The 22,992-nt window shown below is 44.3% G+C and overlaps 1 protein-coding gene across 14 annotated transcripts in view; it reads left to right on the top strand.

Annotated features, from left to right (window-relative positions):
- Positions 1-4,184: 4,184 nt before the first annotated feature.
- mrtfba (myocardin related transcription factor Ba) overlaps positions 4,185-22,992 on the top strand; it is a 297,785-nt gene continuing 278,977 nt past the window's right edge. For 5 of the 14 annotated variants that reach the window (XM_078240869.1, XM_078240866.1, XM_078240865.1 and 2 more), the window contains exon 1: positions 4,276-5,218. The gene's annotated coding sequence lies outside the window, so the exon portion shown is untranslated. Of the gene's footprint in view, positions 5,219-11,824; positions 11,969-13,191; positions 13,314-22,992 lie in introns of those variants that run through there. The other 9 variants (XM_078240860.1, XM_078240872.1, XM_078240874.1 and 6 more) reach the window with 5 other exon arrangements.

The following is a 22,992-nucleotide window of genomic DNA, read 5'->3' as shown; positions in this document are numbered from 1 at the left end:
AAAGACTTAAAACCAAAGTTTGAAATTTATCGGGGAAATTTCACTCCAGTACAAATTTTGCAAACCTTCTGCATTATCAGTAAATACCAATTATATAACCCAGTAGTATCCAAATGAGTGAGAATTTAAGGAACTAAACCTTACAACATATGATCCAGAGACTTTAATACTGAGTGCAGAGTGTAGCAGACCTTTTATTTTCACTCTGGAAGTTAAGGAAAGCTGCATTTTGCAAGATTTTGTAATTTTTTGTACACCGAAATGCTCATAATTCTGTAACCATTGTTATCCTTTTAGACTTTTTTTTACTTTAATGACTGTCTATAACTGTTATGAATTATGATTACTTTTATCTCATCATCACAATTTGGCACCCATGACCGTAATGATTTTTGAATAAACCAGTTACCAATCTATCTTTATTTCTCTCCTGATAGATGCTGTCAGGCCTGCTGAGTTTTTCTGGCATCCTCCGTTCTTGATTCAGGTTCCGGCATCCGCAGTATTTTGCTTATATTAATCTATCTATCGGGCAACACGGTGGCACAGTTGTTAGTACGGCGACCACAGTGCCAGGGACTCGGGTTCGATTCCTGGCTTGGGTCACTGTCTGTGCGGAGTCTGCATGTTCTCTTCCCCTCTGCGTGGCTTTCCTCCGGGTGCTCTGGTTTCCTCCCACACTTTGAAAGATGTGCTGGTTAGGTGCATTGGCCATGCTAAATTCTCCCTCAATGTTCCCGAACAGGCGCCGGACTGTGGCGACTAGGAGATTTTCACAGTAACTTCATTGCAGTGTTAATGTAAGCCTACTTGTGACACTAATAAACAAATTTTATTTCTTACTATCTATCTTGGATTGTGCTGCTACTTCTGATATCTTCCACACTGTTCAAGATGCATTGTCCAGATTTCAACCTGATCTGCAATAAAAACAAGGCTTTTTTTGAAAAAAAACAGTGAAATCCAGAGTTTCTAGCACATTCTGTCTTTATTTGAGATTTTCAGCAGTATTTTTTGGGTTGTCAACTATGATTAAACCTATTCCTGGAGATTTTATCACCTGACTTTCCCTATGCGCTGGCCTTTGGTCGGCCAACAGACCCACCTCCTGACAAACTCACTGCACGGCACGGTAGCACAGTGGTTAGCACTGCTGCTTCACAGCTCCAGGGACCTGGGTTCGATTCCCGGCTTGGGTCACTGTCTGTGTGGAATTTGCACATTCTCCTCGTGTCTGCGTGGGTTTCCTCCGGGTGCTCCAGTTTCCTCCCACAGTCCAAAGATGTGCAGGTTAGGTTGATTGGCCATGATAAAAATTGCCCTTAGTGTCCTGAGATGCGTAGGTTAGAGGAATTAGTGGGTAAATATGTAGGGATATGGGGGTAGGGCCTGGGTGGGATTGTGGTCGGTGCAGACTTGATGGGCCGAATGGCCTCTTTCTGTACTGTAGGGTTTCTATGATTTATTTCTATGATCCCTGCACCAATTGGAAAGTAAAAAGACTCATTAGCCAATTTTACGAAGCTTCACTGTCAATCAAACAAGCTTTTTAAAGGAAATGACTGTGGATGCAGGAATCTAAAACAAGAACAAAATGTGGAAAATCTCAGCGGGTCTGACTTCGACTGTGATTTATTATTGTCACATATATAGGGATACAGTGAAAAGTATTGTTTCTCTTGCACTATACAGACAAAAACATCCCGTTCATTGAGTACATAGGGGAGAAGGAAAGGATAGGGTGCGGAATATAGTGTTGAAAGGAGTTAGAGTTAAGTTTTAAGAGTATAGTACGAGAGTAAAAGATGGAATTAGAGGGTATGCTGGGGACAGCTCGCTCTGGCACCATCCACAGTGTTTGTACAGAGAGAACTCTTCATCCAGACTCAAAACGTTGGCTCTATTCACTCTCCACAGATGCTGTCAGACCTGCTGAGATTTTCCAGCATTTTCTGCTTTTGTTGCAAACAAGATTTTTCGTGTTTTTAATATTTGTATCACACACAAAAACAGAAAATGCTTGAGAAACTCGGCAGGTCTGACAGCATCTGTGGAGAGGGAATAGAGCTAACATTTTGAGTCCGGATGACCGTTCGTCAGAGCTGAAGGCAAAGAAAATCAGCAGAGATTTATACAATGAGGGTGGAAATAAACAAAGGGAATGGAAATAGTGATGATAAAGGCTCAGAAAGGTGCAAAAAGTGTCCAAATTCCCCTCCAATTCGATTTTCAAGTTTGCTGATGACACCACCGTAGTGGGTCGGATCTCAAACAATGACGAGACAGAGAACAGGAATGAGACAGAGAATCTGGTGAACTGGTGTGGCAACAATAATCTCTCCCTCAATGTCATCAAAACGAAGGAGATTGTTATCAACTTCAGGAAGCGTAAAGGAGAACATGCCCCTGTCTACATCAATGGGGACAAAGTAGAAAGGGTCGAGTGCTTCAAGTTTTTAGGTGTCCAGATCACCAACAACCTGTCCTGATCCCCCCATGCTGACACTATAGTTAAGAAGCCCACCAATGCCTCGACTTCCTCAGAAAACTAAGGAAATTTGGCATGTCAGCTACGACTCTCAACAAGTTTACAGATGCACCATAGAAAGCATTCTTTCTGGTTGTATCACAGCTTGGTATGGCCCCTGCTCTGCCCAAGACTGCAAGGAACTACAAAAGGTTGTGAATGTAGCCCAATCCATTACGCAAACCAGCCTCCCATCCATTGACTCTGTCTACACTTCCTGCTGCCTCGACAAAGCAGCCAGCATAATTAAGGACCCCACGCACCCCGGACATTCTCTCTTCCACCTTCTTCCTTTGGGAAAAACTTACAAAAGTCTGAGGTCACAAACCAATCGATTCAAGAACAGTTTCTTCCCTGCTGGCGTCAGACTTTTGAATGGACCTACCTTGCATTAAGTTGATCTTTCTCTACATCCTAGCTATGACTGTAACACTACATTCTGCACTCTCTCATTTCCTTCTCTATGAATTGTATGTTTTGTCTGTATAGCATGCAAGAAACAATACTTTTCACTGTATGTTAATACATGTGACAATAATAAATCAAATCAAATCAAAAATTAAGTGATTGGAATGTGTGAATGCAGAACAAAGGTGCAGAGCGTGAGAGGACTACCTGAGGAATGTGGCAGTTGCCCTGAAAGGCAGGGGGTGGTGGGGGAGGGAGTATTGGAGACAAGATGGAGAGATAGATTTCAGAAGTGGAAAAATAAAAATAAGAATAAAACATGATAAATATGGGTGAATGAGATGAAAAGACATGCTGGTTATGTGGGTTGGCAATGCTAAATTCTCCCTCGGTGTACCCGAACAGGCACTGGAGTGGCAAGTAGGGGATTTTCACAGTAACTTAATTGCAGTGTTAATGTAAGCCTACTGGTGGCACTAATAAATAATCAAATTAAATCAAATAAATGGAAATGGGGTGGAGGTGGAGGGGAGAGTTGATGCTTTGAAGTTGTTGAGCTCAGTGTTCAGTCTGGAAGGCTGTCAAGTGTCCAATCGGAAGATGAGGTGCTATTGCTCCAGTTTGCATTGGGGTTCATAGAAATCATAGAAACCCTACAGTGCAGAAGGAGGCCATTCGGCCCATCGAGTCTGCACCGACCACAATCCCACCCAGGCCCTACCCCCACATATTTACCCGCGAATCCCTCTAACCTACACATCCCAGGACTCTAAGGGGCAATTTTTAACCTGGCCAATCAACCTAACCCGCACATCTTTGGACTGTGGGAGGAAACCGGAGCACCCGGAGGAAACCCACGCAGACACGAGGAGAATGTGCAAACGCCACACAGACAGTGACCGAGCCGGGAATCGAACCCGGGACCCTGGAGCTGTGAGGCAGCAGTGCTAACCACTGTGCTACCGTGCCGCCGTTCACTGGAACAATAATATAATTTATTATTTTTATGTTAAAGAGTTCAAAGAAAATGAAAGCAAGGTTTTGCACCCAGCACTATGTTAGACATTGATCTCCAATCTCTATGACATCATTGCAACATTCTGGGAAACAGCCACGTGCTACCTCCCTCCTGGTCCCAGTGCGCAGGCGCGACACCCTGCGGGGGAGGCGGGAGCCCGGGATCGGGGATAACGCGTCTGCGTCAGACACACTGACGCGCTGACGTCATGCGCCCGGCTAATTTGCATAGCGCGCGGGGGCTGGTGGGAGTCAGCCGGCTGACAGCTGCCGCTCCCGATGCGGCCGCAGCTCCCGCACCGCCTCAGGTGAGTGGACGCCGGGCTCCCGTCCCCCCGCCAGTGTCAGGGCGCTGCTGCCGGCCAAGGGAATGGGCCATCTTGGCTGCTGGCCGGAGACCTGCCTCCCTCCCTGTGTGTGTATGTGAGTGCCTCAGTAAACGTTTCCATGGAGACAGATGGTGCTGCACTGTCCTTAAAGGGGCTGAGGGAGGGGAGGGGCCTATCCGCACCCCAACTCCGTCACGCTCCTTACCCCTTCACCCTCCCTCACCCCTTCACCCTCCCTCACCCCTTCACCCTCCCTCACCCCTTGACCCTCCCTCACCCCTTGACCCTCCCTCACCCTTGACCCTCCCTCAACTCCCCTCACCTCCCACGCCCTCCCCCCAAATCTTCCTGACACCCCCACTCGCCTCCCGGACCCTCACTCACCCCAAGCCCCCCCCCCCCCCCCCTGTGAATTTTGCTCCAACACTGTCGCATCCACCCAGTTACTGTGAATCCTGCCTGACAACACACTGGCTGAAATTCAGCAATGTTCAGAGAGGCATGTGCCTGTTGTGCCAGTGCAGATTCCTGTCAGCTGATGGTACACTTGAAGTGTTGAAATTTCATTAATTCATTTGGTTGGACTTTGTCAGTTCATTAGGAGTTGCTGTTTATGTCCACATTGTGCGGGTCTGCGCTACTGAATGAATTTTTTCCCTGTCCATTCAATGGATGTGGGCTTTGCTGGCTAAGTCAGCGTTCATTGCCCATCCTAACTGTCCTTGAGAAGGTGGCGTGGTGAGTCGCCGCCTTGAATTGCTGAGATTGCAGCGGAAATCTCATATTTCATGTTGGAGTGCATCCTGGTTTGCACTCGTGGAAGGATCAAGAACGAGAGGGCAGCACAGGTGGTTAGAAGAGCAAAAGCGACGCGAGGAGAAATTGTTTCAAACTCTGTCTGGAATGGTAAAGGCCTGGAGAAGGCAAGAGAATGACAGTAAGTGAATTGGTCATTTGGAGAGCTAGTACGTACGTTATGGGCTGAATGGCCACCTGCGTTGTAACAATTTTGTGCTTCTGTTTGCTGGATCTGCCTGGTTTCAAAGAGTGTCTTTGTTATAATACAGTTAAGAGAGTGAAAGTCAACGTGCATAACAGTACTTACAGGGAGCATGCATGTATCGAGGCATGTAAAATAATTTGTATGTTCAGTTGTTGTGGCAGAATATTGCTGCAGTGAGAAGCAGCTATCCCTTTTAGTTTTCATAATTTTATTGTCTGGTAAATTTCAGTAGTTGAGCTCTTCCTTAAGAGTGCAGGACATTTAAGATTTCATCCAACCTCATGTGAAGTGGACATCTTCTATTATTGCTAGTGCCTTGATTGGCATATGGCTGATTGCAGACAGGTCAGCAACTGACTGTTTTATTTAAAATTGTGGTTACCGCTAAATGTAGCAATGGGACGCAGTACAATCTTTCAAGGACCATGTCAAAACGACAATTCTAATCCACAAGAGAAGGTCCAGAGCCTCTGGAATAAACAAAATGTCACAGTCCTAAGAGGCCCCGTTGGCATTTTTCCATTCCTGGGCCAGCATCATAGCTGTAGCAAATCACACTTATAAATTCTGTGCTTTTTCCTGCGATGCTAGTCCTCTAAGCTGGCCATTGATATATCAGCACTGCATTTGGAGGGGCTGGTAATTAATTAGCTTCTGCTGTATTGTTGGGTGTTGGATAGAGTTTAAAATTCTGGTTATTTGGCATCCTAAAACAGTGTGAAGAACAGTCCTAGGGGAGAATAACACCAGTTAATGAAGTGAATGTTTGAAATCTATGACTCATCCTGTTACAAGAACTGGAAATTGATAAAGATAGAATCTCATTTATTTATTTTGATCCTTCATGGGATGTGGGCTTCGCTGGCGAGGACAGCATTTTTATTGCCCATCCTAATTGCTCTTGAGAAGGTGGTGGGTGGTGAGCCGCCTTTTTGAACAGCTGCAGTCCACATGATGTAGGTACATTCACAGTGCTGATAAGAAGGGGTTTCCAGAATTTTGACCCAGTGACAGTGAGGGGGGGTGGTTGCTGTCTCACAGCACCAGGGATCTGGGTTCAATTCCTGGCCTGAGTCACTGTCTGTGTGGAGTTTGCACGTTCTCCCCGTGTCTGTGTGCGTTTCCTCCGGGTGCTCCGGTTTCCTCCCACAGTCCAAAAGACGTGCAGGTTGGATGGATTGGCCGTGCTATATTCTCCGTCTGTGTACCCAAACAGGTGCCGGAGTGTGGCGACTAGGAGTTTTTCACAGTAACTTCATTGCAGTGTTAATGTAAGCCTATTTGTGACACTAATAAATAAACTTTAAACTTCTGCCAGTGCGCTGGTGGTGGCGGGAGTGAATGTTGAAGTTGGTGGATGGAGTGCCAATCAAATGAGCTGCACTTATCCAAGCAAAGTGGAGAGTTTTCCATCACACTCCTCGCTTGTGCTTTGTGGATGGTGTTCAGGCCTTGGGGAATCAGGAGGTGAGTTACTCATGACAGAATTCCAAGCTTCTGACCTGCTCTTGTAGCCACAGTATTTATATGGCTCGTCCAGTTCAGTTTCTGACCAATGGTAACTCCCAGATGTGGATAATGGGGGATTCAGCGACGGTAATGACACATTTCCTTATCTCACGATGTTGTAGTGTTTTGCAGCCAGTTAAGTTCTTTTTGAAGTTTATTATTGTCACAAGTAGGCTTACATTAACACTGCAATGAAGTTAGTGAGAATCCCCTAGTTGCCACATTGCGGCACCTGTTCGGGTACAGTGGGGGAGAATCTAACATGGCCAATGCACCTAACCAACACGTCTTTCGGACTGTAGGAGGAAACCCACGCAGACACGGGGAGAATGTGCAAACTCCACACAGTGACCCAAGCCGGGAATTGAACCCGGGTCCCTGGCGCTGTGGGGCAGCAGTGCTTGCCACTGTGCTGCCCTGATGATGCCTTTTGATGTCCCAGCTGAACTTTGCTAGTTTTGCATATCACTCAAATAGATTCAAAGATAAGCAACTGCAATTTTATCAGCTCACACAACAATTACCAATCTTAATTCCTCATAGAATGTTATTTGTGATATCAAATTTGGAAAACATACAAATTGTATCATGAGCAATAAAGTTGTTTGCTCCCAAACATTCAGTTTGTTTCTAAAGATAAATTTTGATTCCTGATATAGAGGTTTTAATTTTTTTCAATGGCTGTAACTTTTGATGTTAACCCAAATGTTTCAGCTTTAACCCTAATTTAAATTAGGTGTATTTTCCACATGCCTATATGTAAGGCACAGTAAGAAGTCTCAACACCAGGTTAAAGTCCAACAGGTTTATTTGGAATCACGAGCTTTCGGAGCACTGCTCCTTCATGAAGGAACTGCACTCTGAAAACCCGTGATTCCAAATAAACCTGTTAGACTTTAACCTGGTGTTGAGACTTCTTACTGTGCCCACCCCAGTCCGACGCCGGCATCTCCACGTTCTGTAAAGTAGCAGAGGGAGGAGGTTTTGCAATGCACTGCTTAATGCATCCAAATGGCAATATGTTTGATGCCTACTTTACTGGACCAAAATCAAGTTTTCTCTGTGATTTAGTCCAGGAACCTGCTTTTGGCATCTTTCTCAAACAGAGGCAGGAACTTGCCTTCTGTGGAGCACAGTCATTTTCTACGGGACCAAATGACATTTCTGTTATCAATATTGCCTTTCCAGCGCTCAGATTGGTGGAGGCCAGGTCTATCGAGTTCAGGCAAACTTTTGAAATTCTAAAGTTTTGTGTATACTTTACACCTTCAAGATTAGAATTTGCACAGTCAAGCCAGTGGTGGATGTATTGTCTATCATCAATGGCGCTCAAAGATACTTTAATTCCTGAATTCCTACAGATGGAAGCTGTTGAAAAGACTTCCCAGGGTTTCAAATGAATTTACTTATCTGGTGCACTGGGCTGGTCACTTGAGGTCATTTTTGTGTTCATCGGATGCAGAGCTGCTTTTTGTAACTGTATTTGTCTTCTATTTAATTGAATGGTCAATTCCATTCCGAAATGCCATAATGTCATATTTGAGTTTACCATTGTGTAAAGAAACAGGTAATGTAAAAACACTACTTTTGTAACTTAAGTGTCATTATAGTTAGTTGCAGCCAGGAGGTAGGGTTTCCAAATATATTTTTTTACATTATTGTTTAGTAGATGTATTTGAATGTTGTATTTTTGTTTCTAAAAAAAGGATTCTGAATTTTAAGTTAAACAGTAATGATGTCTGGCTGCCACTCATTCGAAATTGGCACGGTGGTTAGCACTGCTGCCTCACAGCGCCAGAGACCTGGGTTCGATTCCTGGCTTTGGGTGACTGTGCGGACTCTGCACATTCTCACCGTGTCTGCATGGGTTTTCTCCAGGTGCTCCGGTTTCCTGCCGATACGCTGTCAGAATCGGTGCAGACCCAATGGGCCAAATAGCCGCCTCCTGCTCTGTAGGGATTCTGTCACATTCTTAATATATGATAGTGATTGCCTCAATACAATTTTCATGAACTACTTGGAAATTTCAAATTAGTGAAAATATTGGTTTAACTTTCTATAATTTATAGGATTGTTGTATACATTTTTGGAGAGGGGTGTTGAGGGAAGGAGCAAAGAAAGACTGTGGACTTGACACCTATCATGGATATTCAAATGAAATGCAAGCATTAATAAAACAATAGAAATCGACTGTTGATTTAGCTTGTCCTTCTTAAATTTTTAGTGTTTGTCAGCTAGATTAGGCTGTTTTATGCCCTGTAAGTAAATAGGCAAATTGAAGATTTTTATCATGAGTGTCATTCATTCATGTGTGCTTTCCCTGAAGTCAGGTCCTGGGTTCATTGTCTGCTGATGCTTCATTCTGAACGGTTTTCTTGTCAGCTTTTTGACAGGGATGGTTTGCTAACGCCTTCCTTTCTCAGGCAGGCTGGGGAGACATCCCAAGTCTGCCTCAGCCAGAACAGGATTCAAGCCTGTGTTGTTGGCATTATTCTGAACCACATTTTAGACATCTCGCCAACTGAGCCAACTGGCCCCTGTAGAATTAGGTTTACACTGAGGGGGGGGTAAAAAAAAGAAAGACTTGCATTTACAATCTTTCACAACCTCTGCATGTCTCGCGCGCTTCACAATCAATGTATACATTTAAGCTGTAGTAATTATTGGAATGTAGGAGATGTGGCAGCCAATTTGGGCACAATAAGGACCTGCAAGCAGCAATGTAATAATGACCAGATAATTTTTTTGGGATGGTGGTGAGGGCACTTGAGAGAATTACTGCTGTGTTCTTCAAAATAGTGCCATGGGATCTTTTTGCAGTGACGTGAGGGGGCAGATACACCACGGTTTAAAGTTTCATCCAGAGAACTGCACCTCTGACACAGTGGCACTCCCTTGGTACTGTGCAGGAGTGTTAGCCTAGTTGATGTGCTCGCATGTCTGGAGTAAGACTCGGGTGATGCTGCCACTGAGCCATGTTTGACACACTTGTGAACATGTATTTCTGAGTAAAACCTTATCTTGCATTATCAACTCTTTAATTCTCAATGATTCTAATAGCACATAAACACATTCCCAATGTCTTCGATGTTAGGAAAATTTGGATAAAGTTTTGGATCCTTTAAAGTTTATTTATTAGTCACAAGTAAGGCTTACATTAACACTGCAATGAAGTTACTGTGAAATTCCCCTAGTCGCCGCCTGTTCGGGTCAATGCGCCTAACCAGCACATCTTTCAGCATGTGGGAGGAAACCGGAGCACCCGGAGGAAACCCACGCAGACGCGGGGAGAACGTGCAAACTCCACACGGACAGTGACCCAAGCCGGGAATCAAACCCAGGTCCCTGGCACTGAGAGGCAGCTGTGCTAATCACTGTACTACCGTGCCACCACCCTCAAGCAGATTGGCAAAAGCTATAGGATTTAGAAAATGTGTTGGGGGCTTAATTTTGGATTAATGGCAATTCACCTGCAATTATGGAAACAGTTATTGCTTTGATTATTTTGTACATATGTCTGTCATTTGACCGGAGGGATTACATATCTCTCCATTTTTGAGGAAATTAACATTTTAAAAATCTCCAACAATTGGTGCAATAAGAGAGAAGCTGATGAGAAAAAAAAAATCACTCAGCGAATGGGAAGAATGTGGAATGCATTGCCTGAGAGTGGAGGCCAGGAACCTTATAACCTTTAAAAAGTATTTGGAGAGTGCTTGAAATATTATAACATTCAAGGATATGGGACGAGTGCAGGAAAATGGGATTAGCGCGACTTTAGTGGTAGTTATTGTCTGTGCAAACTGGAAGGGCCAAAGGGCATTTTCTTCGCTGTGTGACTCTGACTCTATAGACGGTAATTTTATCCTCTTCCAATGATATGATCTAATCGGGTTTCACCGTAATCCAGAATATTGAGGAGTAATCACTGCACACAGTGCCATAAGGTGCAAAGACAATTAAACATTTTATCAATGTCACAAGTAGGCTTACATTAACACTGTAATGAAGTTACTGTGAAAATCCCCTAGTCGCCACACTCCGGCGCCTGTTCGGGTACACTGAGGGAGAATTTACCATGGCCAATGCACCTAACCAGCACATCTTTTAGACTGTGGGAGGAAATCGGAGCACCCGGAGAAAACCCACGCGGGGAGAACGTGCAGACTCCACACAGACAGTGACCCAAGCCGGGAATTGAACCCAGGTCCCTGATGCTGTGAGGCGGCAGTGCTAACCACTGCGCCACGTTGCTGGAGAAGGTAAATACAAATAGAGCTGGCTTGCACTGATAGGTTCTCCATAAGCTTCCAATAGAAAGCTTCATATTTCAGTGAAAATGATCATTTCCAATGAGCTCAGCAGATTACCTAAAATTGGAGTTGGTATTGGTGGCAGTGAAATTAAAGGAATACAGCATTAATCTACTGGTGAGTTGTATATGAATTTTAGATTGTACAGTTGTGAGGTTAAAATGGATTTTGTCAATGACCTGGGGATAAATCCTACCTTTAAATCTGTCTATTGTATGTACACTTAAACTTGAAAAATGTCAAACTCTATTTTTAATGACTTGATTTATTATTGCCACGTGTTTGTATACAGTGAAAAGTATTGTTTCTTGCGTGCTATACAGACAAAGCATACCGTTCATAGAGAAGGAAAGGAGAGAGTGCAGAATGTAGTGTTACAGTCATAGCTAGGGTGTAGAGAAAGATGTTACAATGAAGATAATGATAAACATATTGATTAAAAGGGCAGAATTGGATTAGGGAAGAATATCCTTATCAATTTTCATTGTTGAAGGATCACTGCAGGGCAAGGTACTGCCACCACATATGGAACTATATGGCAGTTTGAGTTGTCATTCTCAGGAGGTGTAATGGGAGAATGTTGGCATACACATTTACAGGAATAAGATAAATAGTAAATGATAGGTTCTAATTATAGCACAGTCCTGCAATTTTCAGTATTGTGTTTCTTTGAACTCTGATAGTGCAGACCCTCGTTATACCAGTGCTCGAGAATCGGGTCGGTTGCAGCAGAAGTGTTTTACTGGAGTCCCTGAAAGTGCAGATGTTGAAAATTTTGAGCTTAATATGAGTGTTGGTCTTTACAGTCTTCACACTGGGTACCTCATTCAACATGCTTATCCCATCAAGTTAGGAAAGGCAGGTATTGATTTTAATACTGCTCTTTACAATATCTATATTCCATGGTTTGAAATGACATGTTTAACATATGTTATGGTTACGTATTCAATAAATTATATATTTTGGTAAAATATTTACTTCAGTTAGAATAGAAATGGCAATGTGTTGTGCAAATCGAGAAAAGCAATCTTGTTGTTATATTTAGTACCAGTTTATGTGCTTGCTGCACACTTTGGCTGAGGTATTTCCCTTTATTACAACAGTGGCCACATTTCATAGGTATTTAATTGACAGTGAGCCAACCTGAGATTGTGAAGGCGCTATATAAATGCAACTTCAAGGATCTCCCCTTTAATCTGATTTAGTATTTTGTTAATTTGTCCCTTTTAATTGTTTTATTTTGCTCGCGAATAGAAATGCAAGTTGGTGCACAGGAGGGAGCAATATTTAAAAGTTGAGAGGTGACACTTAAATGACGCATTAGAGAATTAAAGTTCACCTCGATAAAGCTGAGAGAATTCCCCTTGTTGCTGCTGTCCTTTCATTTGGGAATGACATCTGCTCAGAGGTATTAGTTTTTGCCAGTGCTGGTCTTGTGATTCTCTCTCAGATTTTTGGGCAGACGGGCAGGATGTTTCAGGAAGCAGTGGGCTACTGAGTACAGAATTTGCTTCCTTTCCTTCTGTGGCCACTCTGTGTCACTATTAAGACTCTGTTGTGACTCCGTGTGATGAAGCTTGATGGACAAGTTGTCGCTATTTTCAATGATCGGTAACAAGCTGATTGGTAACATGGCCAATCAACCTAACCCGCACATCTTTAGACCGTGGGAGGAAACCAGAGCACCCGGAGGAAACCCACACAGACACAGTGAGAATGTGCAAGCTCCACACAGATAGTGACCCAAGCCGGGAATTGAACCCAGGTCTCTGGCGCTATGAGGCAGCAGTGCTAACCACTGTGCCACCATGCTACGCATTTGAAAATATTCTTTTTACCGTTGACAGGTGGCAGTGTTATGGTGTGCAAAGGGAATTTTGTCCTTGGTCTGTAGATGGCCCTGGTTTTTTTGTCATGATGGTCAGCATATTGTTCAATCACTGGGGCTTTCTCTTCACTTCACATGTCCTTTATTGTCTGGATTTATCTTTGGACATCAGCCTTGTGCTATTGGAAAGCTACATTCTTGACTTGCGATCTTGGGTTGTTTTGCCAGGTAATGAAGGCTGCTCGTTTTTATTCCAGGGCATCTCGTATTCCAGCACAGTTTTCATTGAACCACTCCAGGCGATGAAGGTGCTCCGATGCAATGGTCAGGACGCAGGAGTCTAGTACAGTTGACCTTATTTGATCACAGTGTTTAAGAAGTGAGTTGGAATGTGAAGATTTTTCAAATTGGTCGTGAGCTACACTGGATTTCTTCCCTTATTTCAGGCTGCTTTAGGACTGAGATATTCTTCCTCTTGGAACTCGGTGCCTCGGGATGCCTTCGTACTGGGAGGATGTTCATTGTTGAACAAACACTTCTAATGATCAGTCCAGCAAGCATCACCGAATCGCAGAATATCGGGATGCAGGTGCAGCATGTAATAAAAAAGACAAATGGGTTGTTGGTATTTATTGCAAAGGGACGGGCATGTAAAACTACAGAAGTGTTGTTGCAATTGTATAGGGTATTAGTGAGACCACATCTGGAGTATTGTGATCAGTTTTGGTCTCCTTATTTGAGTGGCATTGGAGGCAGCTCAGAGGAGGTTCACCAGATTGATTCCAGGATTAAAGGAGAGATTAAACAGTTTGGGCTTGTACTCACTGGAGTTTAGAAGGATGAGAGGGGATCTGAGGTATATAAAATTTTAAAAGGGATTGATAAAGTAAATGTAGACCAAATGGTTCCTCTTATGGGGCAATCTCGAACAAGAGGTCACAGGTATAGGCTGAGAGGCGGTAGATTTAAAACTGAGATGAGGAGGAACTACTCCTCGCAGAGGATGGTGAATTTGTGGAACTCGCTGCCCCATAGCGCGGAGGAGTCTGAATCATTGGTTTCAAGAAGGAGGTAGATATATTTCTAATAAAAGGGAATGTGGGATATGGGGAACAGGTGGGGAGGTGGATTTGAGACCAGGAAGAGATCAGCCATGATCTGATTGAACGGCAGAGCAGGCTCGAAGGACTGAATTTGCTAACTTCTGCTCCTAATTCCGATGTTCCTATGTATTACATACCCCGCATGGATCGAGTGATCGCGATATCACTTAAACCTTTGACCCAAGCAATGCCTGATACAATCCAGAAGATGCTAATGCTTTGATGTAGGAGGCCTCCATGATCGTTCTTCTTTCCAAATAGTCAAACAGAGATTATCGAATGTTCTGACATTCCATGCAAAATTTAGATTTTCTTTCTTTGACCATGAAGATGGTGACCCCATAGGGTAGGGTTTTCCAGCCAGGAGGATGTATGTTAGCCTATTTTTTTTTCGGGCATCTTTTCTAGTCCAATCCTTATTTGGGGTGAGCAGAGGGAATACTGAAGAGGACTTTTCAGTCACAGATGCTGCTGCCCATCATCTCATCTGCTGCATCAGTCATCCATGTGCGGGTTCCTGATTCGGGACTCTTGGGTTCACAGCCCTGCCTCCATCACGAATTGTCTTCCATCACCCCAGGACTTGGCAAATGGAGCCTGGTAGAAGCTTGCACATGACTTTATTTAACACCGGGCCATCATTGTTCACACGATCTTTGACGTGTTGGTGGTCAGATTTCGGTGACGTGTTGAACCCTGATGACTGGGATCAGCTTGCTGCTGCATTTTGCTTTTGCAGTCAATGAGGTGCACAATCTTCCTTCACCCCCCTCCCCTGCCAATCTTGGTACATGGGCGCAAGAACAAGTAGCTCCTGAAGGCATCACCTAAGGGATGGTTGGAGCAGATAACGTTCAAACATAGGAGCAGGAGTAGGCCACCCAGCCCCTCCAGCCTGCTCTGCCATTCTATAAGATAATGGTTGATCTGATTGTAACCTCAACTCCACATTCCCGCCAACCCCCTTTCACAAACCTTTCCGTCATGCCAAGGTGGCGATCCACAAAGGGTAGAATTTTTCCTACAACAAAAGCAGACTACTGCAGATGCTGGAAACCTGAAATTAAAACACAAAATGCTGGAAATATGCAGAGGACAGACCGCATCTGTGCAGAGAGAAAGCGGGCTAACATTTCAGGTCGATAACCTTTGAACAGAGCTGGAAATATTTGAAGGTGTAATAGGTTTAAGCAAGAGGCAAAGGAAGGCGGAATGTGATAGGGTGGAAGTGAGAGAGATTAAAGTGCAAGGAAAAGGCAACTAATAACAAGACAAGTGAAGAAACAAAGGCCTGGAGCTTCTGCAAAGTAGCAATCACCATTCGATTGCAGCTCCCATCGTCTGTGCCTGTTGCAGTTCTGCATTTCTGGCTGAGCCTTCTGAGCCTAGCTCCTCCAGAAACATACAAGTGTCCAGTCTCTCGGCGAACTTCATTGCAGGGCTGTGGCATTGGGTGGAAGACTGCAAACACCCCAGTTGTGCAGCACCAACTGCCGTTAGGTACTTTTATATACCCAGTATGAATAGTAAGTAGTCTCACAACACCAGGTTAAAATCCAACCGGTTTATTTGGTAGTACGAGCTTTCGGAGCGTTGCCCTTTCATCAGGTGAGTGGCAGTGCTCCGAAAGCTCGTGCTACCAAATAAACCTGTTGGACTTTAACCTGGTGTTGTGAGAGTACTTACTGTGCCCACCTCAGTCCAACGCCGGCAACTCCACATCCCAGTATGAATGTTAGCGAATGGGTAGAGTGGGTGAGATAATTGGGTAGGGTGGCAGATGGATGAACTGGCAGGTGGGGAGGTAGTCGGGTCAGGGATCAGCATGATCTGGAGGGGTGGTTGGGTTGGAGTTCTGAGTAGGGCAAGGGGCTGGGGTGGGGGAGGGGGGGGTGTTGGTGTGGGTCAGTGATTTGGGGTCAGTGGAGTAGTTTTCCAGGATTTTAAAATTTACACTTATTTACATTTGGGTAACGATTGAGGTGGGTACTTTGGAAATGTCTGAAGTCTCTGACTCACAAGAGGGTCGCAGGGAGTTAAGAAATTGCCCAATAGAACTTCCAGCTTCCTGGATGATTCCCACGGAGGTCAACAAATTGAGATTTTTGTGGGGTCCTGTTGCACATCTTGGGTCATATGTCCAATATCCAATCAGGTGGAGGCTGGAGGTGTTGATGGCAATGTCAGAATCATTATCTATCATCATTTCCGATCATTGCTGTCCAGAAAACATGGGGACAGCAATTACGATCTGAAATTTTTGAACTCAAGTTCAGAAAGCTGTAAAGTGGCCATTTTAAAGGTTGAGTTTCTGTTCCTTAAAGTAAAGTTAAAGTTTATTTATTAGTCACAAGTAAGCCTTATATTAACACAGTGATGAAGTTACTGTGAAATTCCCCTAGAATTCCTTGAACGTGTGTGTGGGAGGCCAAGGACACGGAGGCCAGAGAGGGGGTGGAGAGAAGATTTAAAATGACAGGTGACCAGATATTTAAGGTCTTGCTTGCAGAATGAATGGTGTTTTGTGAAGTTTGTCCAAACGTCTCCCCAGTGTAGAGGCGACTGCATTGTGAGCAGCGGATATAGTATATTCAATTAAAAGAAGTACAAATAAATTGCAGCTTAACCTGAAAGGAGAGTTTGGAGCCCAGCATGATGGGAAGAGGGGCAGGTGTTGCATCCCAATGGGAAGATGCAGTGGGAAGGATAGGGTAGGGGTGCTGGGGTTGATTGAAGAGCAGACCAGGGTGCTGGGGAAGGAATGATTCTTTCGGAATGCTGAAAGACCTGTTTGGTGGTGGCATCTCACTGGAGGTACCAGAACTCGTGAAGGATGTTGAATTGGATGTGGAGCCTGATGGCTTAGAAGATGGGGACAGGGGATGGAGATGGAGGGGAAGGGATAAGAGGCATAGAATCACAGAATCCTACAGTGCAGAAGGAAGCCATTTGGCCTATCGAGTCAACACCGACCCCAATCCCACCCAGACTTTACCCTAGGGGACACTAAGGGCAATTTTATAATTGCCAGTCCACCTAATCGGCACATCTTTGGAGTGTGGGAGGAAATCGGACACCCGGAAGAAACCCACTCAGACATGGGGAGAACGTGTAGACTCCGCACAGCCAGTGACCCAAGCCAGGAATTGAACCTGGGTCCCTGGCGCTGTGAGGCAGCAGTGCTAACCACTGTGCCACCAAGTCAAGTGTGTGAAATGGAACAGATACTGTCAAGAACTCCGTCAGCCACAGTGAAGGGAAAATCTTGTGGCTAAAGGAAGATGTATTGGAAGCAGCGAATACGGAAGCTGATGTCAGAGCAGACTCTCGTCCAGGCAAGTGGAGTGCAGACTTGGGCATTGTACATAATGGACAGGCTTTGGTGAGTAAGGAAATGAATTACTTGCCACAATTTCCAGCCTCTGATCTGCTCTTGTGGCCACAGTATTTCTATGCCTGGTCCAGTTCAGCCTCTGGTCAGCGGTAACCCCCAGGATTTTGATGGTGGAGGGTTAAACCATAATGATGCTGTTGAACCTCAAGGGGAGATAGTTAGATTCTCTCTTGATGGAGTTGGCCATTGCCACTTATAAGACTAAGCTTGGATGTTGTCCAGGCCTTGCCCTGTGAGGGCACAGACTAATTCATTGTCAGAAGAGTCATGAATCATGGTGAACATGGTGCAGTCATCAGCAAACATCCCAGCTGAACATGGTGCAATTGTCAGCAAACATCCCACCTTTGACTTTATGGTAGAGTGATTGATGAAGCAACAGAAGATGGCAGGGCCGAGGCCACTATCGTGAGGAACTCCTGCAGTGATGGGATGGGGCTGAGATGATGACCCCTAACAGCCATCTTTGTTTGCACTGGGTATGAACTTTAACCACTGGAGAGTTTCCCCTCCCCAATTGGCATCAATTTTGCAAGGGCTCCTTGATGCCACACTCTTAATGGTTTACTGTCATGGACAAATGCGCCTGTGGCAGGTCGATTGAGGATGAGGTTGAGTAGGATTTTCCTCCCTTGTTGGTTCCCTCAGCATCTGCCACAGGCCCAGTCTAGCAGGACTCTGCCAACGCCATTTCGAGTAACTGCTACTGAGTCATTCTTGATGGACATTGAAGTCCCATTGAAGTGTCTGTACCCACCCCCCCCCCCCCGCCCCCAACCACCACTCAGAGTAATTCCATGCTCTTGCCATTTTAGCATCTGCTATCTGAGGCCACGTTGGAGTTATGATGAAGATAAGTGAAGATGGTAAAGTCATTGAAGCCAGATTTAACTCTAATCGTGCCCTAGATATTGTGCAGGTACATGTATTCCCCAGCAGATGTCACTAGCCTAAAAAATCAGGAGTGGAAATGTGGTTATTTTTCTCTTCCCGCTTTCTGTAGCATCTATACTCCTGCCTTCACTCCGATCAGTTTGCTCAACACATATAAGTTCTCAGACAGGAGTTTCCTGATGTGTGTGGCTTAGAATCACAGTAAATGGTGCACTTTATTAAGTGAACAACCCTGCCCCCTCCCCCAGCCCTCGCTTATCTTAACCAGATGTTTTGTCCAGTTCTGTAGCATTTTGAAAGTCTGTATTATTTCTTGACTCCATCTCCATTCTCACTTTCCCCAGTGGCAATGGTTTTTAATTCTGTCGGCTTCCCCATTTAACTTCAGAGCTTCAGACTTTCCCTTCAAATAAAAGATGTTGCTGTGAGACCCACATGCTTCCTGGCTATGTCTGCCTTTTTGTGGGATATGTGGAACATTCATTATTCCAGCCCTACTTGGGCTTTCTCCCTCATCTCTCTTTCCGGTACATTGGTGACCATTTGGTGCTGCCTCCTTCACTTGCCATGAACTGGAACAATTCATTGATTTTGTTTCCACTCGCCACCCTCTCTCAACTTCACCTGGTCCATCTCTGACTCTTCCCCGCCCATCCTTAACATCTCTGTCTCCGAGATAGGCTATCAATTAATATTCACTACAAACTCCTGGACCTCCACAGCTACCTTGACCACACTTCCTCATTCCCTGCTTCCTGTCAGGACACTATTACATTCTTCCAGTTTCTCCGTCTCTGTCATATCTGTTCTGATGATGCATCCTTCCACATCACTGCCAATATGTCTTCCTTTTCCCTCAACAGAGGGTGTCCACCCAGCATGTTTGATGGAGCCAGCAAGCATCATGTCTGTTCCATTTCGCACATTTCTGCCCTCACCCATCCATCCCAATACCAAGATTGGGCTTCCCTCACCCTCTCCTTCCACCCACCAGCCTCCGTATTCAATGTATCATCCTCTGCAGTTTCTGCTAGTCCCTTGGGATGCCACTGCCAAACACCTCTTCCACTTCTCACTTACCCCAACACCGCTTCCTTTCCTTCCCTTCCCTTCCAGCACCTTTCTGTGCATGTGCAGGAGATGAATTGCCTGCCCTTTCACCTTCTCTCTTCTCACCATCCAAGGCCCAAAACACTTGAGCAGCGATATACTTTCAATCTAGTCCACTCTATTCTTTGCTTGTGACCTCTACATTGGGGGAGACTCAACCTTAGACTGGGTAACTGCTTTGCAGAACACCTCAGTTCTGTCCACAAACACAACCCAAGCATCCAGGCCCTTGTCATCTTAATTCTCCACTTTGCTCCCACTCTGACCTTTGGAACACTGCAGCAGGCCTTGGACACAATGACAAGCGACATCAGTTTGAAAAACAGCATCTCATTTTCTATCGTGGTATGCTCTCGTCTTCTGGACTTACTGTTGACTTCAACAACTTTAGATCGCAACCTGTGCCTCCACTTTGTTCAAACAGAGACAGGAAAATGGAAAAGCCCAGATTCCACCCCCTACCACCCCCGTCAAATTGCTTGGAAGTTCAGACCACTGTTGTAGTTAATAGAGGTGATCCTCCTGGTTACGTTACGTTTGTGGTATAAATCATTTTGCGGCTGCATGGACAATGAAAGTTACTGAGAGTTTGAAAGCTGCTGAAAAGAAGCTGTCACTCTGAGGGTGGATCTGTTTCTCCTGCCAGTGATGTTGTTGGATTCCAGGCATGCACTGATTTTGATTTGATTTATTATTGTCACATGTATTAACATACAGTGAAAAGTATTGTTTCTTGCGCGCTATACAGACAAAGCATACCGTTCCTAGAGAAGGAAAGGAGAGGGTGCAGAATGTAGTGTTACAGTCATAGCCAGGGTGTAGAGAAAAATCAACTTTGTTTGATTTAAGTCCATTCAAAAGTCTGACAGCAGCAGGGAAGAAGCTGTTCTTGAGTTGGTTGGTACGTGACCTCAGACTTTTGTATCTTTTTCCCAACGGAAGAAGGTGGAAGAGAGAATGTCCGGGGTGCATGGGGTCTTTAATTATGCTGGCTGCTTTGCCAAGGCAGCGGGTAGTGTAGACAGAGTCAATGGATGGGACTGAGTCGGTGGTCGTTTTGCACTGCCATCTTGCGTTGGCAGGTGATACAGTGCACTAATAAAGCCCATCCCAAATGCTGGCACGAGCCACCTTTCCTTTCCAAAGAGAGGAAATGTGACGTAAGAACAAAATGCTGGAAAAACTCAGCAGTTCTTGCAGCATCTGTGGAGGGAGAAACCGACATTTCAGGTCAAGAGCTTTTCATCAGAATAGTCCTGATGAAATCAGTCATACCTGAAATGTTAACTGTTTCTGACCAGCTGAGTTTTCTCAGCCTTTTTTGTCCTTATTCCCCTTTGTTCTCCCTATCCCTGCCCAAAATCTCCCCCCCCCCCCCAAAATAAACTCTTACATTTCAATTCTCCCTCAGTTCCCATGAAAGACCTGAAATGTTAACTCTATTTTTCCCTCTCCAAACACTGCGTACTGTGGAGTATTTCCAGCATTTTATGTTTTTATTGTGCTATGAATGTGGTTTGTTTATTCTGAACACCCTCCACATTGAATTTGAATGCAAAATACTTCTGTTTAACCTTTTGATAATGACACAAACACTCTGTTCCTTGAGTTTGTTTGAACAAGTTGTGTATCTTTGGCGTGCAACATAAAATCTTGTTGCTTTTGTCGTCCTTCTCCCATTATCATGCCAAGGCAAAATGGGGGAAAGGGTCAATTAGCTTTACATATGCAGAAAAAGAAGTGATTAAAGAAAGAAGTATGATTCAAAAGAATTGCGTGTTAACATTGGATTATTGCCTTTCTCTGAGAAAAAGGTTAGCTTGTGTCAGTGCTTTGGATTTGCTTTATTAGTGATACCACACGTTCAAATCAGTTTTAGAAAAAAAACCTCACCTCTTCCTCCTAAAAAGACTAAAGTAACTTCAGAAAACCCCTACACATTCTTTAACAGGATTAGGTCTCACCAGCAGGTGATGAGCAGTCAAAGTTCCTGCCACGTGCTATGCAGTTGTTACTGACAGTCATGCCATTTCAAAATAATATGTGTTTACAAAAAGCCACACTGAATGGGAACGAGGGAATTGAGACAATAATGCTCGCTAAGGTGTTAAAAATGTCCCTACATAATGGGATTTGCTGGAGGTGTTTGAACACCAGCTTTTGTGAGCAAATATAATGATTTGATTGAAAATAAATCCAACATGTTATGCAAAGATAATATGTGCTGCCTTCTGTCCTAATCCCTCACAGATGGTGAAGAACGCTGAACAGGATCTGCTCCATATTTTGTTGGATAATATCTGTACACACATATGTTAGCCTGGAGGTTTCTGCCACTCACCCCTGTAGTTCTGCATAAGTCCAAATAATTTGTGTTTAGTGGTTGAATTTAAAAGGCGCAATTGTTTTTGAAACAAAGCAAAGAAATGGATAAATATTGCGTGCAGATTCTGATGTGGTGGGGTAAAATCCAGATGAAAGAATGCATTTATCTCCCGTGTAATTTTGAACTTGGGCGCATCTGAGAATTCCTGTTTTATGTGGAATATCCGTGTCAGCTGGTTCTATAATAATTACAGAGGGACGAAGTAGAAATGGTCGAGCGTTTCAGGTTTTTAGGTGTCCAGATCACCAGCAACCTGTCCTGGTCCCCCCCATGCCGACATTATAGTTAACAAAACCCCACCAACGCCTCTACTTTTTCAGAAGACTAAGGAAATTTGGCATGTCAGCTCCGACTCTCATCAACTTCTACAGATGCACCATAGAAAGCATTCTTTCTGGTTGTATCACAGCTTGGTATGGCTCCTGCCCTGCCCAAGACCGCAAGAAACTACAAAAGGTTGTGAATGTAGCCCAATCCATCATGCAAACCAGCCTCCCATTCATTGACTCTGTCTATACTTGCCACTGCCTCAGAAAAGCAGCCAGCATAATTAAGGACCCCACACACCCCAGACATTCTCTCTTCCACCTCCTTCCGTCGGGAAAAAGATATAAAAGTCTGAGGTCACGTACCAACCGACTCTGAACAGCTTTTGCCCTGCTGCCATCGGACTTTTGAATGGACCTACCTCGCACTAAGTTGATCTTTCTCTACACTCACTACATTCTGCATTCTCTCCTTTCCTTCTCTATGAACGGTATGCTTTGTCTGTATAGCATGCAAGAAACAATACTTTTCACTGTAAGTTAATACATGTGACAAATCAAATCAAAATCCAATCCAATTTACTGACATTGCTAGGGATTATTAAGAAGTGTTGGTCAAACTGTACTGTCATCTTAGGAACCCTCCCTGTTACTGAGGTTGGTTTTTCATAACTGACTCCTGGTGTTCATGTTTTGTGTATAGGTTTCCTCTCCATATCAAGGAAGGATTTAGTTTTTGGAGTGTGGCAAATGTTTTTGAGATTGATCCTGCGGTGAAGGGATTGTTGTATGAGAAGAGAATGTGTAGACTATGGCCTATACTCATTCCCTAGAGTTTAGAAAAAGGAGGTAACATCATTGAAAAATATATAATTCTTCAGGGGTTTGATATGGTGGATGCTGGG

The sequence above is a fragment of the Mustelus asterias genome, chromosome 23, assembly GCF_964213995.1.
Source record: "Mustelus asterias chromosome 23, sMusAst1.hap1.1, whole genome shotgun sequence".
NCBI lineage: Eukaryota > Metazoa > Chordata > Chondrichthyes > Carcharhiniformes > Triakidae > Mustelus > Mustelus asterias.
This window is presented reverse-complemented; position numbering and strand designations above follow the sequence as displayed.